Source organism: Uloborus diversus, chromosome 6, assembly GCF_026930045.1.
Source record: "Uloborus diversus isolate 005 chromosome 6, Udiv.v.3.1, whole genome shotgun sequence".
Classification (NCBI taxonomy): domain Eukaryota; kingdom Metazoa; phylum Arthropoda; class Arachnida; order Araneae; family Uloboridae; genus Uloborus; species Uloborus diversus.
Window position 1 is genome coordinate 33036510 of NC_072736.1, and position 13979 is coordinate 33050488.

A 13979-nucleotide genomic window follows, 5' to 3' on the forward strand; every position below is an offset into this window, starting at 1 on the left:
CCCATAGAGATTTACGTTAACAGCAGCTGTTTCAGCCTCTTTTCTCAGGTACCGGTTTCTTCGGTTTTCTCGTTTTGCGCGCATGATATCACAAAAAGTTTCTTATATATTTCCGTAAAACCTTTTATACATGTTTGTCTGGTATATATTTATGATCTGAACCTAAATTTGAACTAAAAATGAAAGTTAATATTAAATAATATATATTTTTTTGCCCAAAATTTTGGAAATTTTTGATTATGACTTGTAAAATTTCAAAAAATAAATAAATAATTTTAAAAAAATTAAACAAATTTAGGTTCAGGTCATATATATAAACCAGACAAACAAGTATAAAAAGTTTTACGGAAATATATAAGAAACTTTCTGAGATATTATGCGCGCAAAACGAGAAAGCCGAAGAAACCGGCACCTGAGAAAAAGAGGCTTAAACAGCTGCTGTTAACATAAATCTCTATGGGGAAAGTTTACGCATTTTTACAATAACTGAAAAGTTTTTGGCGTATGGAAATAAATAAGGTATCGAATTGTTCAGAATTAAAATATGCATAACATATATTTTTTTTCAGAAAGTCGAAAATTTTGAAGGTGGGGGGTAAGGGGTCCTTAGACCCCTTAAGCATCCGCATGTATGTTACAGAGAGTGAAAAGCCTTTCGATTTAGTAATGCTAAAGGCGTACAAAGAACCCGCCTATACCTATGTTATGAGTTAAAGCATTCGGAAATTATACCATAATCACAATTATAAGCTCATTCTTTAAGAATCCGGGAACTTAATCTCTCATCGCAGCAATATCGCAGATGTGACTGCAATTGCAATCTCGACACCCCCCCCCTTTTTTTCCCCCTTCTTCAAGTTATAAACTTGCAATTGAATGCGCTGTTTGGTGCGTAATATTAAGTTCTTCGCACGGAACTAAATATTTTGTGAGAACATGTTCAACATGATGAAGACAGTAAATCGGACCTTTTCCTCAGCATTTCAATCATCATTTGTCATTTTCGACCGTGGAGATCCATTTGTTGCAATTATTTATGCCATAACATAATGTAGGTAACAAGGGTTCTCAATTTGAACTGAACAGAAAAGTTGTATAAGGTAGATCTTGACGACCCCTAAAGTAGAAACTACTGGGGATTTGCTGCAACCTTTTTTCAACATATGCACATACATATAAAGTGAAATCCCGTTATAACGAATACCGATAAAATGAAATATCCGTTTGTACGAAATAAGTTTTCAGTCCCGATTTTATTTCTATTACATTGCATGAATTCCTTTACAACGAAATTCTCGTTACAACGAACAAAACGTCCCCTGAAATTCGTTGCAACGGGATTTCAATGCATATGAATATACCACTGTGTCTTCTCCTCTTACATTAATCAGAAAAGCAAAATATCATTACTGTTCAATTAGCAAAACTTTATTTTATTTTTTAAACCCCAGTAAAAAATTCCACAAGACTTCAAAGTAATTTCCGATTGGACAACCAAAAAGAGTCAAGTGGTGCTTCTGTTCAGGGATGTCCAGGGGGGGGGGGATTATAGCACACGTTGCGCCATCAAACTTTTTTAAATTATTTATTCCATTTTATTCTGTTTATATTTTATTTCATTTATTTATTCAGTTCGTGTGTGTGTGTGTATCATTAAAAGTCAGAACTTGTCTAATAAAATAATAATAATAATAAAAGAAATATAAATAAATAAATAAAAAATTTCTTAAAAATAAATAAATTAAAAAATGAGTTAAAAATAAAAATAGAAAGAGGGTTGAGAAAAAATGGTGGGGGATTTGCATCATTGCACTTTGGGGGGGGGGATGGACAACCCTGCTTCTGTTATTTTCGAATGTAAAAATATCTACACTGGAGTTTCATTTTGAGAAATTTCTAGGTTCATCCCATTTATAGATCCCAAAATTGGGATATTTTTCGTCTGAGCTTGGACTGCAAATTCTGATTTGTCAGAAGCAAAAAACGAGCGGTGTAAAGATCTACAATTTCATTACGCATTCTGTTGCAAGGGAAGCTAATTCTACATCAGATTACATTATGAAAAACTATTAGAGTATTTTTTATGTACATGGAAGCGAAATGCGGTTCAAAATCCCATGGATTTAATTAAAGTTGGAAACAAGTATGAAAGCTATTCTAAACACCATTTGCAACAACAACAAATTCAGTAGAAACGGGTTTTTCAATTATAATGGCAATTGAAAATAAATCGAATTCAAAGCACTGACGCATGAATTAAATCAACTGAAGCAAGAATAAACAACTTAATCAACAACAGAAGTTACTTTGGTATGTATTGGTATAAAATTAAGTATATATTTACAAAATATCTTGCACTAGCGTCTTTTTTTTTTCTCTCCAATACACATGGGTTGCCTTACAAATGTTATTATTTTGGGGTCGAAAGACAATGAATGTTGCGGAATTTTGCTTTAGCACGCTTTCAGTCAAACAATAACAACTAAATAGCATTATAGAATGGAAACAGAGTTGACAAACATGAGAAACGCTTAATACTAATCAAAAAGGCACCAGTGTTGTAGATGAGGGGGAGGGGATGGCTGAACGCATCTTTTTCTAGGATAAATAGTTGATGTAACTTAGTTGAGTGAGACTTAGTTTAGAGTACTTAGACCTGTTTTGATTTTCAAAGCAGATTTTTTTGGGGCGACTTGAAACCAATTTACATTAAATTTACATTATTTTAACTGCAATAAAACAAATATTTCGGCGAAAGGGGTTCCTCCTTCCTCCCTACAACACTGTATAGCATAACCTAGTCTTCAGCCCATGATAGAGTTCGCATACCTTTAAATATACAGTAAAACTTCGATTTAACGTTTGTCAAGGAACTGGAAAAAGTTATCGTTAAATCACGGATATCAGTGAATCGAGGAGCACAGACATTCAATGCAGTCAAATCCGGACCAGTGAAATGTTTCATTATGTTGAGGAAAACGTTAAATCGGGTATCGTTAAATGAAAGTTATATTGTACTCTCATCTTTACAAAAACGAGCTGATGTGTGCATCACATGACTTTCTTTTACTCCAATTTAATGTCATTTTCTCATTATTGGCAGTTTTAATGTGATTCAATAGTTTACTCTCTAAATATCACCAAAAGTGGCCAAATTAAAACCACATTAAATTTTTTTTTTTTTTTAAATCGCCGAATTTGTCACCAAGTTGGCGACAAAACTTGGCGACCACAAGACTGGTGATATATCGCCAAGTGTCCGCCAAATTATACCACTTGAGTTTACATCGAAATTAACAATAATTCCCCCCCCCCCAAAGGGGCAAAAGAGCCTTTGGAGTATCCGAATGCAACCAAAAAGGAAGGTGCACAACTAGACCCCACTAGGAGTTTAAGCACCAAGTTTCAACTTTCTGGGACATTCCGTTCTTGAGTTATGCGACATACATACACAGACACATACGTACATACAGACGTCACGAGAAAACTCGTTGTAATTAACTCGGGGATCGTCAAAATGGATATTTCGGGTGTCTGTACGTTCCTAGACATATATCCATGTGTTGTCGGGTTGAAAAATAAACTCAACATTCATTCGGGGGTGAGCAAAATTAAAATTAAGGCCGATTTTTGAGTGAAAATTTTTTTGCGAATACAATACTTCCTTTTTTGTAAAAGGAAGTAAAAAAAGTCTAAAAACACACAGAAAACTCATATTTTATAAAATAATAAAAAAAGGGCAAGAAATCTCATTTTGTTCTAAAAGCTATAGGAGATATAAGTGTACTTTTTTAAAATACAGTACAACCTCGATTTGACGTTTCTCAAGGGACTGGAAAAAGTTACCGTTAAATAAAGGATATCGTTAAATCGAGGAGCATGTTGAAAGCAGTCAAATCCGGACCAATGAAATTTATCATTAAATTGAGGAAATCGTTTAATCGAGTATCGTTAAATCGAAGTAATACTGTAAATGATGCAGACTACTTCTGAAGGAATAAATTGGTATTTGTTTAATAATTTTGGAAAAACCGAAACATAACCGGCCATTGTCTTCAGTAAACAAAGCGGTAGTGTAGTTCACTTAGATTTAAAAAAACGCCAGAACTTGAAATCGGTGAAATTTAGAATACAACGTCGGCTAAGCCTACCTTAATTGGTGCAGATTTTATGTTCATAAAAGAGCAAAAATGGGCCAAAGTCAACATTTTTCTTAAATGATTAGAAATCCGAAAAATTTTCTCAAAAAACTTGAGAAAAGCCTGAAATTCAGACCACAAAAGTCTGAAGAATCTCCAACCTGACGCTTACACCTAAGATGTTCCCATACCACACAAAAACAGTTCGAAATAAACAAAAAAGAAAGAACTTTTTCCCCAGCGCATTTCATTTACATGCATGCATTCCAACATTCCACCTTCCAAGGTAGGTAAAAAGGCAAAGGCAGCCACAGCGAGTGGCCAGTTGAGTTTTGGCTGGGGATTGGCGGCAGATGAAGTGAAGAGATAAAACGCACGATCGCGGAGGGCCTGGCTTTTCTGAGGACCCCCCGATTCCCGAGCCGCGGGGTTCCATCTACCCTCCTCCGAAGGAAAAGAAAACTGGTCGGTTGACTTTTTAAAAAAGAAGAAACTTCTTGGCCAAGAGTCTGGACAGTGCTGCGAGGAGGAGAATATATATGTATATATGCAGAAAGAAAAAAATCAACAGAACGCATAAAGAATTTTTGCGCGGAGTCCACGCTCACTTCTCTGACAACTAGGGCAGGGAATTCGCAGTTTAAACTTTTCGTGACAAACTTTTGCCGAGCTTTTATATTTCTCTTCGAAAAAAAATCTCGACTTGCAGAAGTGGGGAAAAATAGCTTCAGTAGCAAAGAATTTTCTAAAAAGAAATAAATAACCAAACTTTTGTTGACTAAAAGTGCTATCCTTTACAATTTCACGACTCTTATCTTCAGCAACAGCATGAAAATATTTTTTGACAGCAACTCCGGATAAAAACAGTAACAAAGACAGCAACTTTTTCATCACTGACCATGGCTCAATTTCTCAAATGATTTTTTTTCTTAGCCTTCAAGAAATGATACTTTTTAATTATTTTGAAAATATTAAACCCTCCTTAAATGTTAAACTCGATCATATTTAAGAAAGTTCAGCAAACAAATACAAAACGGCATTGTATGCACATTTTAACAGAAGAAAAACAAATGACAATGACATGCGCAACGCAATGTGTACGATATTTACACTAAACGATCACATCTACAGCCATATAATTTGGCATATACGTAGTCAAAAGTATCCAAATGTACCAAATGTAACTCGAAAATGAAAATTTAGTCTTAATTCTTTTTTTTTAACTTTTGTCCATTTTAAATGATTTATTGCACGTACTTACACGCACGATGTCTTCTTTTCCGTGTTTTGTACTGTACTGAATTTTGAGAAATTTAAGCAGGAAAGTCGCTAATCATGAAAATCGTTAAAGAAATGCCTAAATTGCCAAATCGTTTAACTCCACTCTTTAGAAAAAATCATCATTTCTGCTTTAATAGTGCTTAATCAATGCTTAGCATGTGAATTGATATTAAAGTTTTGGTTCAGTACATTTCTGACCATGTGATGGCAGAAAATGTTAACACGATGTCCTATTTACTCACCCCCAGTGGATAACACCATCTTCTTCATAACTTTTCTCTGCTTTTGTGTTTTATGGAGTTAATCGATTTTGCAAGTGAGGCATCCAAATTCCAATAGTAAAACTCATGTATCAGAAATTTTAATTATGTTTTCAACTATTTTTAGACAATTGAAACATTTTGTCTTCATTTACAATTGCTCCTCATAGATTTCTAAACGTTGCAAATGTTTTATAAGCGTCAGATTTTGATTTCTTAAGCTACAACAGCCTCTTAGTGTCGACAAAGAGTTCTTTGCAACAAAGAAAAGACACATGCAATTTATTTTGCAAACTTGCGCAAGTAATATAAATAGCATGCCAGATTGCAGCTCTATTTACCAAAATGCTATTCTTAAATTTTAAATATTATTCTATTTATTTATGAACTAGTATTTCTTTAAAATATTTTAAATGCGAACTAAAATAATTGCACATTTTTGCTTCTAACACATTCCTTTCCCAGACAAAAGTATACATCTTACCAGGTTCGTCATTTCTAATTTCTTCCGGAAGGCGTGTCGAAGGACTAGTAACATATTTTTCGATAAGCAAAAAAATCTACACCCACCATTATAAATTCACTTTAATTTCTTTTAAGTCGGTAGGGAGGGGAGCAATTCCCCCCTCCCCACCCTGCTCCTCATAACCTCCAAAACGACAACACTGCGTCTTACTAATTTTATTTGTTGCTCAAGTCATTTGTTTCAGAACAACAATAAACTATTTCCCTCTTAATTCGAAACCCCTCTCAATCGGAGAGCACAGATATTTTATTAGCTATCGAGTGAAAATTTATTAGAATTCATAAAACGAACAATAAATAATTCATCAACCAAACAATGCCGAAAACGCAGAATAGAGCGACTCTAATAATAATAATTCAAAATAATATTACTTATAATATTTTTCAAATAAATGTACAATAAATAAAGTAATAAAAATATAAATGAAATAATATAAACTTAAAAAAAATAAATAAATACTAAAATAATAAAATAAGCTACAATAAGAATAAGAAAAGAAAAAAAAAAAGAAAGAAAAGATGCGAAAAAGTAGTTACAAGAAATAGAATCCAAAATAACACCGGAGGAGGGGGGAAATCAAAGCAATTGTTTGTCGTCACTCCCAAAAGGAAAAACTGCAAAAAAGGATAAAAAAAGAGATCATACTGAGGGGAAAAGGGGGGGAGCCCGACGCCACGGTTAAGACACTAATACATATGTATCGCATTGTACCATATTTATAATCTGTCAAGACCGTTTATATGCTTTTTAAGGACCCAATGGACCTTTATATTTCCTTCAACCCAAAAAAAATAAAAAAATAAAAATCTATAGCACATGAGGGGGGATCTCTAAAATCCCTTAATATTAGAATCAGCACAGAAAGTATTTCCGCATAGTGTACAACTGCGGCAAAGCGAACCCCCCTTTTTCCAATACCTATTCCCGACTAAGCGCCTCCTCTACAGTAAAAAAGTGATTAATGATCTTTTGGTGTTATTGATGATTTTCGGAAGCATTCCCTTCGCCCGGTAACCCCTCCCCCCCCCTAAAGGTACCATTTAAAAGTTATATAATAAATACATACATATTCGGAGGCCTAGTTCGGCCTACCTGCTCCGAAGACCGTATATTTTTGTCATTGTTGCGGAGGGCAAAAAAAGCAGTGATTTAGACCTGTTAAGCGAAAAGTGCCGGCGTGTTTCTTGTCTAAACGATGCGCGTGGATAAAGAGGGGGCATTTTAATGCTGACTTTTCAAACACTTGTTAGGAAAAGGGGTTGTTTATGCTGCGCGCGAAAGAGATTAATGATGTTTTCGAGAGTACACCCGATGTAAATGACGAAGGGAAGAAACGCAAGCGATTTTAAGAGGTTTCTACATGATTCATAATAATAGATGTATTTTTTATTGAATAAACAAGGCAACGATGGAAATTGGCATACGTCCGCTATTCAGAAATGTTCGTAAATGAGGTTCGTTGTTTATGTTTATATTAATTCTGAGCAAAGAAAATAATGATAAAGATAATATTCACTCAACTTTCGGTATTGTTTATTGAACGAACAACCTTTAATGGATAAGTACCAGTTCCATTAAAAAAAAAAAAAAAAAAAAAGATCCCCTTGAAATTGTCATTTTGTTAGTTAATATACATATTTTCGTTTAATTCGGAGATCAGACTTCGGCCAGTTTTACTAGCGAACCCTTCGACTGCAATTGCATATCCAAAATCACAGCACAAGTTACACCCTAAAATTTATATTTTGTTTCTTCTTCCCAAATATCATGGCGAATTGAAGCCTATAGACCAAACAGAGATAACAACTCTTAACTAGAATGAAGTATAGAAATGATTATAATAACAAAACTCATTGTTAAAACTTTAACAATCAAGAATGTGAATGAACGAAGTTTTGAGAATCTCGGGGGATGAAATTGACCATTACAAAAGAATGTAACACCAATAAAAAGTGATCTCAAGTTAGAAATAGAAAAAAGAGCCTGCTCTTAATCAGAAATAGAATTAATAGGGATCAGTCTACAGAAAACTCCTTCTGAGCCTAAATATTTAGAGAAAACGTCGCATACTAACGAATTGAACATTCGGTATTTATTTACACATGCTGTGTAACAACACACTTCATTAAAACTTAATATTTCAAAAGCATTACCAGCAAAATCACTTCACTGTTGTACAACTGAAGCACCAAAAAGCAAAAAAGCACTGAAGCGGATTCTTCGGTGGTTAACCCCTCAAAATAATCTTGGCTTTTAGCCACATTGCCCATTGTAGTTTAATATGTGCATGTGAGGACTTAAGGCTAACAAACCTCGCCGGGGAAAATTTCTAACTTGTTCCTACCATCTACCCCCTCCCCCCCTCCCGGAAGAAAATTTTTTACATGGAAAATGACTAACGCCACTGTCCTCATACGAACAGCAGTTTCGAATAGCGGACAACTTTCGTGTGCATATATTTTAGTACTTTTTTGGGGAAACTGGTACAGTTGAGGAACTATGCAAGAACTAAATCCATGCGAAACACAACTTGTGTATTTTTCGACAAATGGCACTATTTTTCTGACCTGTCCAATTAGCTAACAAAGTCTTTTTTCCTAAGGTTAACTTTTACTTACAGTAATCTTTAGAGACTTAAAAGAATAAAGGTCACGCTCATGTCCTTGACTGAGAACAACCAAATGACGAAAGACGTCCCAAAAATGACACCAGATTTGAGGACAAAGGCCAAATTCATTCTGTTCGAAGACCGTATGGAATCCGACGCAGTTAGCTCAACACAACGCCCAGATTTTTTTTTAAAAAATCGCAATCTTAAGCCATGCAAAAGAATACTCATGCGCGAAGCTTAATGAAGGGAAGTCCTCAGGGCCAAGGGTCATCTAGTACCACATCCATCACCTTACTAATAAGTCGTTTAACTGATTTTAAGACTTCTACGGGGTCAGAAGAGGAACTCAGTCAAAACGTTCGCCTGTTGGCATTGCCATTAATCAGCTGCTCAGCAGACACAAGTGCTCCAACTTATATTTCTTCATTATGATTTTTGCGTCTGGAAAAAAAAGAAAAAAAACGCCAACAAGCTTTCTTCGATATCCTGCAGCGTCAACACGAACTGAATCACATGAGATTGTGTCCTGTCATTGGGAAAAATGCAGAACATTTGCATGTTGACAGTTTAATTTCTCTTAACAGATTCCTTGGGATAAATTGGCAGGAGTTTAAGCCCTTAAAACCAGGGTTCATACTCTATTCGGATGAAGAAATTCCATGACTTTTCCAAGACTTTTTCATGACTTCATAAAAATTTTCATGACCTTGTTACACGAAGAGAATAGTACTATTTAATGTCAAACTTGAAATTTTTTTTTTCGGAAACTAGCATTAGCAAAACTTTTACATGACTGCAACTACTTCATCGAAGCACTTACTTGTGACTGAAAACATATCAGTGCACACTGCAGAAACTGATAAACTATTCTTATTTGTCTTTATTATATAAATTTAAGCAAAGTAAAAATATAGTGAAACAATATACTGATGTTTAAATGCCTAATAGATATTTAATGAATATGGCAGAATAGTAATGAATAGGACAAAGTTTGAAAGAGTCATTATTAAGTTTCCAATAATAAATTTACTTCATAAAATACTGCCCTTTGGTATCAATAGTGCTTCTAATCATCCATGTAACTTGACAGTACTATTTTTGTTCATTGGAGTAAAGCCACAGTGTCAATAAATTAATTTTTCTAAATCAGATATTTCAGCTGGCCACATGGGGGATCAGTTTTGAGCGCTGTATGTTAGGCATCACTGTTTGACTATTAGAATATCCCTATTTCTATGGCTAAAGTCTTTACTTTGGAAAGCTTTCAACTGATTAAGAGAAACTCTGATAAATTTAATGTTTTTTTTTATTTATTATTAGTTTTTTTTACAAGTGGTTGAAATAAACTCGGATGTAATTGAATTACGTTTTCTGAATGGGTGTTGGAAAAATCAAGAACATACAGAATATAACATGTAAGAAGTGCTGAAAATAATGTTGAATTACAAAATTAGTGATGTCCTGGCAGTAAAATTACATTACGAAAAAGACGAGTGGCTGCAACAGAAGCAGATGCAATAGGATTCCTAAACTCAGATTTGTTTTTGGGATTGTTCATTTTTCAAGTATTAACAGCTTTTACATGCACTAATGTTAAATCACTCAAGATTTCTAATGCTCTTTTAGCTGCTGTTACTTTATTGCTGCCCAAAACATTTTTCCATGACTTAAAATAAATTTCCATGACTTTTGATGAAAATATTAATTTTCCATGACTTTTCCAGGTCTGAAATTTGTCAATCTTTTTTCCATGACTTTCCAGGATTTCCATGACCCGTACGAACCCTGTAAAACGTTTCTCTTGTCGAATTTATTCAACAATAGTTTGGAGGAAAATAAGAAAGTGTTCAATAAGATAAAGTCATCAAGTCGTTAAATGACTTCCACGGCTATTAGCCCTCATTTTTTACAACAGCAATCACAGTTTGTTTGAACGTAACCAAAATGTACTCTCATTTTATGTTTTATATTTATTCATTTATCATACAGTTACAGTAACACCCCTCCTAACGGACACCCCTCAAATGCGGACACCCCTCTTATGTGGTCAATTTTTAATTTTCCGATTCTAAGGCAAATAACATCATTAAACCCTTGTCCTGCGGACACCCCACTATAGCGGACAGAAAAAATGTGTCCCGTTAGTGTCCGCATTAGAAACAACCAAACACAACAGATGAGATCCAGTAATTAAATAGCGTGGAAAAGACAACAAACCACAGCTGGCATCTCAAGTTCCATTTTATGTTTTTATTTTCTGAATAACAAATTTGTTTTAAAATTTGTTATTCAGAAAATCATTAATAACAAATTATCATAAAACGAATTGTTTGTATTGGGAAAGCTTCACATAAAATTGAATGTTCGTCAAGAACCAATAATCGATTTGGTAACATAATATTGAATGTACTTTAGTCACTCCTACGACAAAACTATGTTAGCATATACATAAGATATTTCTAGATTGCTTAAAAATAAATAAATAAATAAAAAACACACAACGATAACAAATACACATTTCCTGAAACAAGTAACCAGCAACCTCAACAGAATTTCTGCCAACCTTTGCCCCGCGAAACAGACCTTATTAAACAGGAAATTCAAGTTCCATGAATGCAACAACATTGCATAACTTCAATATTGAAAAACAAATTGATGGTAGTAATAAAGCTGAAATTGACAGCTTACCTTCAAAAGTGATGAGAAAAGTTCGAAAATGGTAGAGAAAAGGTGATATTTACCTGCAAGGAAAATGAAAAATTAAGATTAAAGCTAAGCCTTAAAAGGAACAAGGAAATATATTTAATGTAAGCAATCGGAGTGAACAGAACAAAAACATTTATCATTAAAATCATACAAAATGGTAATACTAAGACTGAAAAGGAAACAAATTAATTAATGCAGTACAACAACGTACAGCATGTTTTGTCTCTATAACCTATCATTCTTTTTCTCTATATACATTAAGATAGATATCTCGAAGATTGACACGATGAAAGAAACGGTATTTAATATTTGCATTTTCACGAGATTGGTGTTTTATAATAGTGGTAATTTGAAGCAGGTTCGATAAAATGGAAAGGAATTACGAAGAAAATCAACATTTATACAGTTTTTGTGGTCAACACGCATTGCATAAAAAACTTTTTCTTTCAAAGTAGTTTTACAAAATGATCTTCATCGATATACTACGCTCCGACGCAATTACTGATGAGACGTCACGGTTACAGTCAATGTCGTTTTCAAAACTTAACAACAGACCCCCGTAATTAAAAAAAAAAAAAAAAAAAAAAACAGGGCACTTAATGTGTCATTCTTAATGATGGGACATAGCGTTGTGCAAAACTATAAGCCTCAAAGAAGAGATCATTGCAAATTTTGTCATAAATACCTAAACGTTCATTAAAATAATCGCAAGTTTCGAGAAAATGTTACAGGCCAGCCATTGTTTCAGCGGCTCTTGAAGATGTCCATTCGAATGTTGGAACATTAAAATTTAAAGTCGGTAGGAATTCAGCGATGAAAAGCAGTGCCAAAATTAGGTTGTAGCCAAAAAACTAGCTTGCTGCAGTCAAGCTCTGAATTAAAATACATTCAAAGCTTCAGGTTAGCTGCACTAATATTTTATGAAAATGATTTTTCGATATTGCAACTTTCTCATACTGAGAATTGCAAATCCGTAAAATTGAGTTTTGAAAACTCTTGCCAAAATCCTATTGTAGTCAAAAATCCTGTTAGGACTCAATTAAAACTTCCGTTCTGGTGTATTGTCATGCCTATTAGAGCATCGCCATTTCTTCATACCTTCTAGTTTTAATCCAAGTCTTGAAAACTCATTCCAAAATTTTACTAAATTTCAAACCATGACGCCATTACTAAAAATCAAACTCATTTTTCTCTCACCAATAGAAATACAACCCATAGCCGATTTATCAGGCACCACAGGACGAGCGGATTGCAGTAGGGCTTAGCGTCATTGTCTCTCTGAGCTCGAAGGCCCCCTTCTGTTTGAAGTTTTCCCGGGGAAGCCCCAGGTGTTCCGAGTATTACACTCATTTGTTTACGCCGCGCAATCCCCAGCATTACCCTGACGAAACACAATCAGGGCGAAGGGGCCCAGGCTTGGTCAATATTGAGAGATTAGCCCGCTCAGATTTTGGAGTGGAGTCTCCTAAGGTTGACAAATCGATGGACAAGGATCACTGAGGTCTCATAGCAAAGGGATGCTACGTAACGGATGCCGAGTTTTGCCTAGGATCCCAGAGGGGGAAAAAACCGAGAGTAACAGATTTTGTCACAGTTCGTTTTTTCAATTTCAAACTAAACTTGAAATCAAACTTGCATTTCCTGGTGAATGTGTCTTTAAACAGCATGAATCTATAAAGCTATATCGACACGCACGCGCTTCCCCTTCAGCATGACAAACTTGGAGATCAACGAAATGCATGCGCTGCTGCAAGCATGCCTCTTGATGAGTTGAATTATCTTATTTTCATGACGAATACCATAACTAGAGGCGCCTCGAACTTTAATTTTTGAGAGGTAAAGCTTCAAATTTTTCCGAATCATGATAATTTTGCCGAATCAAACTCCACATTTCGCCGGAAGTTGATAATTTTGCCGAAATAGAACTCTTAACTTAACCGAATGATGATAACTTTGGAGAAGAAAGCTGCAAGTTTTTCCGGATAAGGAAATTTTGGGAAGTCACAGTCACCTTCCGTGACGTCCCTCTGTGCGCCCCTGACTACAACGCATGATGTTTCACCACATCTTTGCAGAAGACAAAAAGAAATGGAAAGCGTACTGTGGTGTAGATATAGAAGACAGAGCTTTAGACTTGAAAAATGTGCAGATATCCGTGCTTACCTTTGTTAACCAAAAATTTCAGTAAAAAAGAATCACGTGGAAAACAAACTATACATTAACCTCATGATTTATGATTTTCTTTGTTGTGAAATAATGCAAATAGAATACATAAAGATATATTTTTAATACATTTTAATTTCTTTTCAATTTATAACCAACTTAGCAAAATATAAAGAGAAGAATACGCATATTTTATGACGTTTCACTTCAATATTAATCACTCAGAAATTTTTTTGGGAAAAATTTTGTAAATAACTAAATTAGCAGTGCGATTAATATAAATGCATACTATA

At 34.5% G+C, this 13979-nt stretch overlaps 1 protein-coding gene across 1 annotated transcript in view; it reads right to left on the reverse strand.

The window, feature by feature from the left end:
* Positions 1–13979, reverse strand: part of LOC129224456 (homeobox protein extradenticle-like) — a 163874-nt gene that overhangs the window by 82908 nt on the left and 66987 nt on the right. The gene's annotated exons all lie outside the window — the stretch shown is intronic.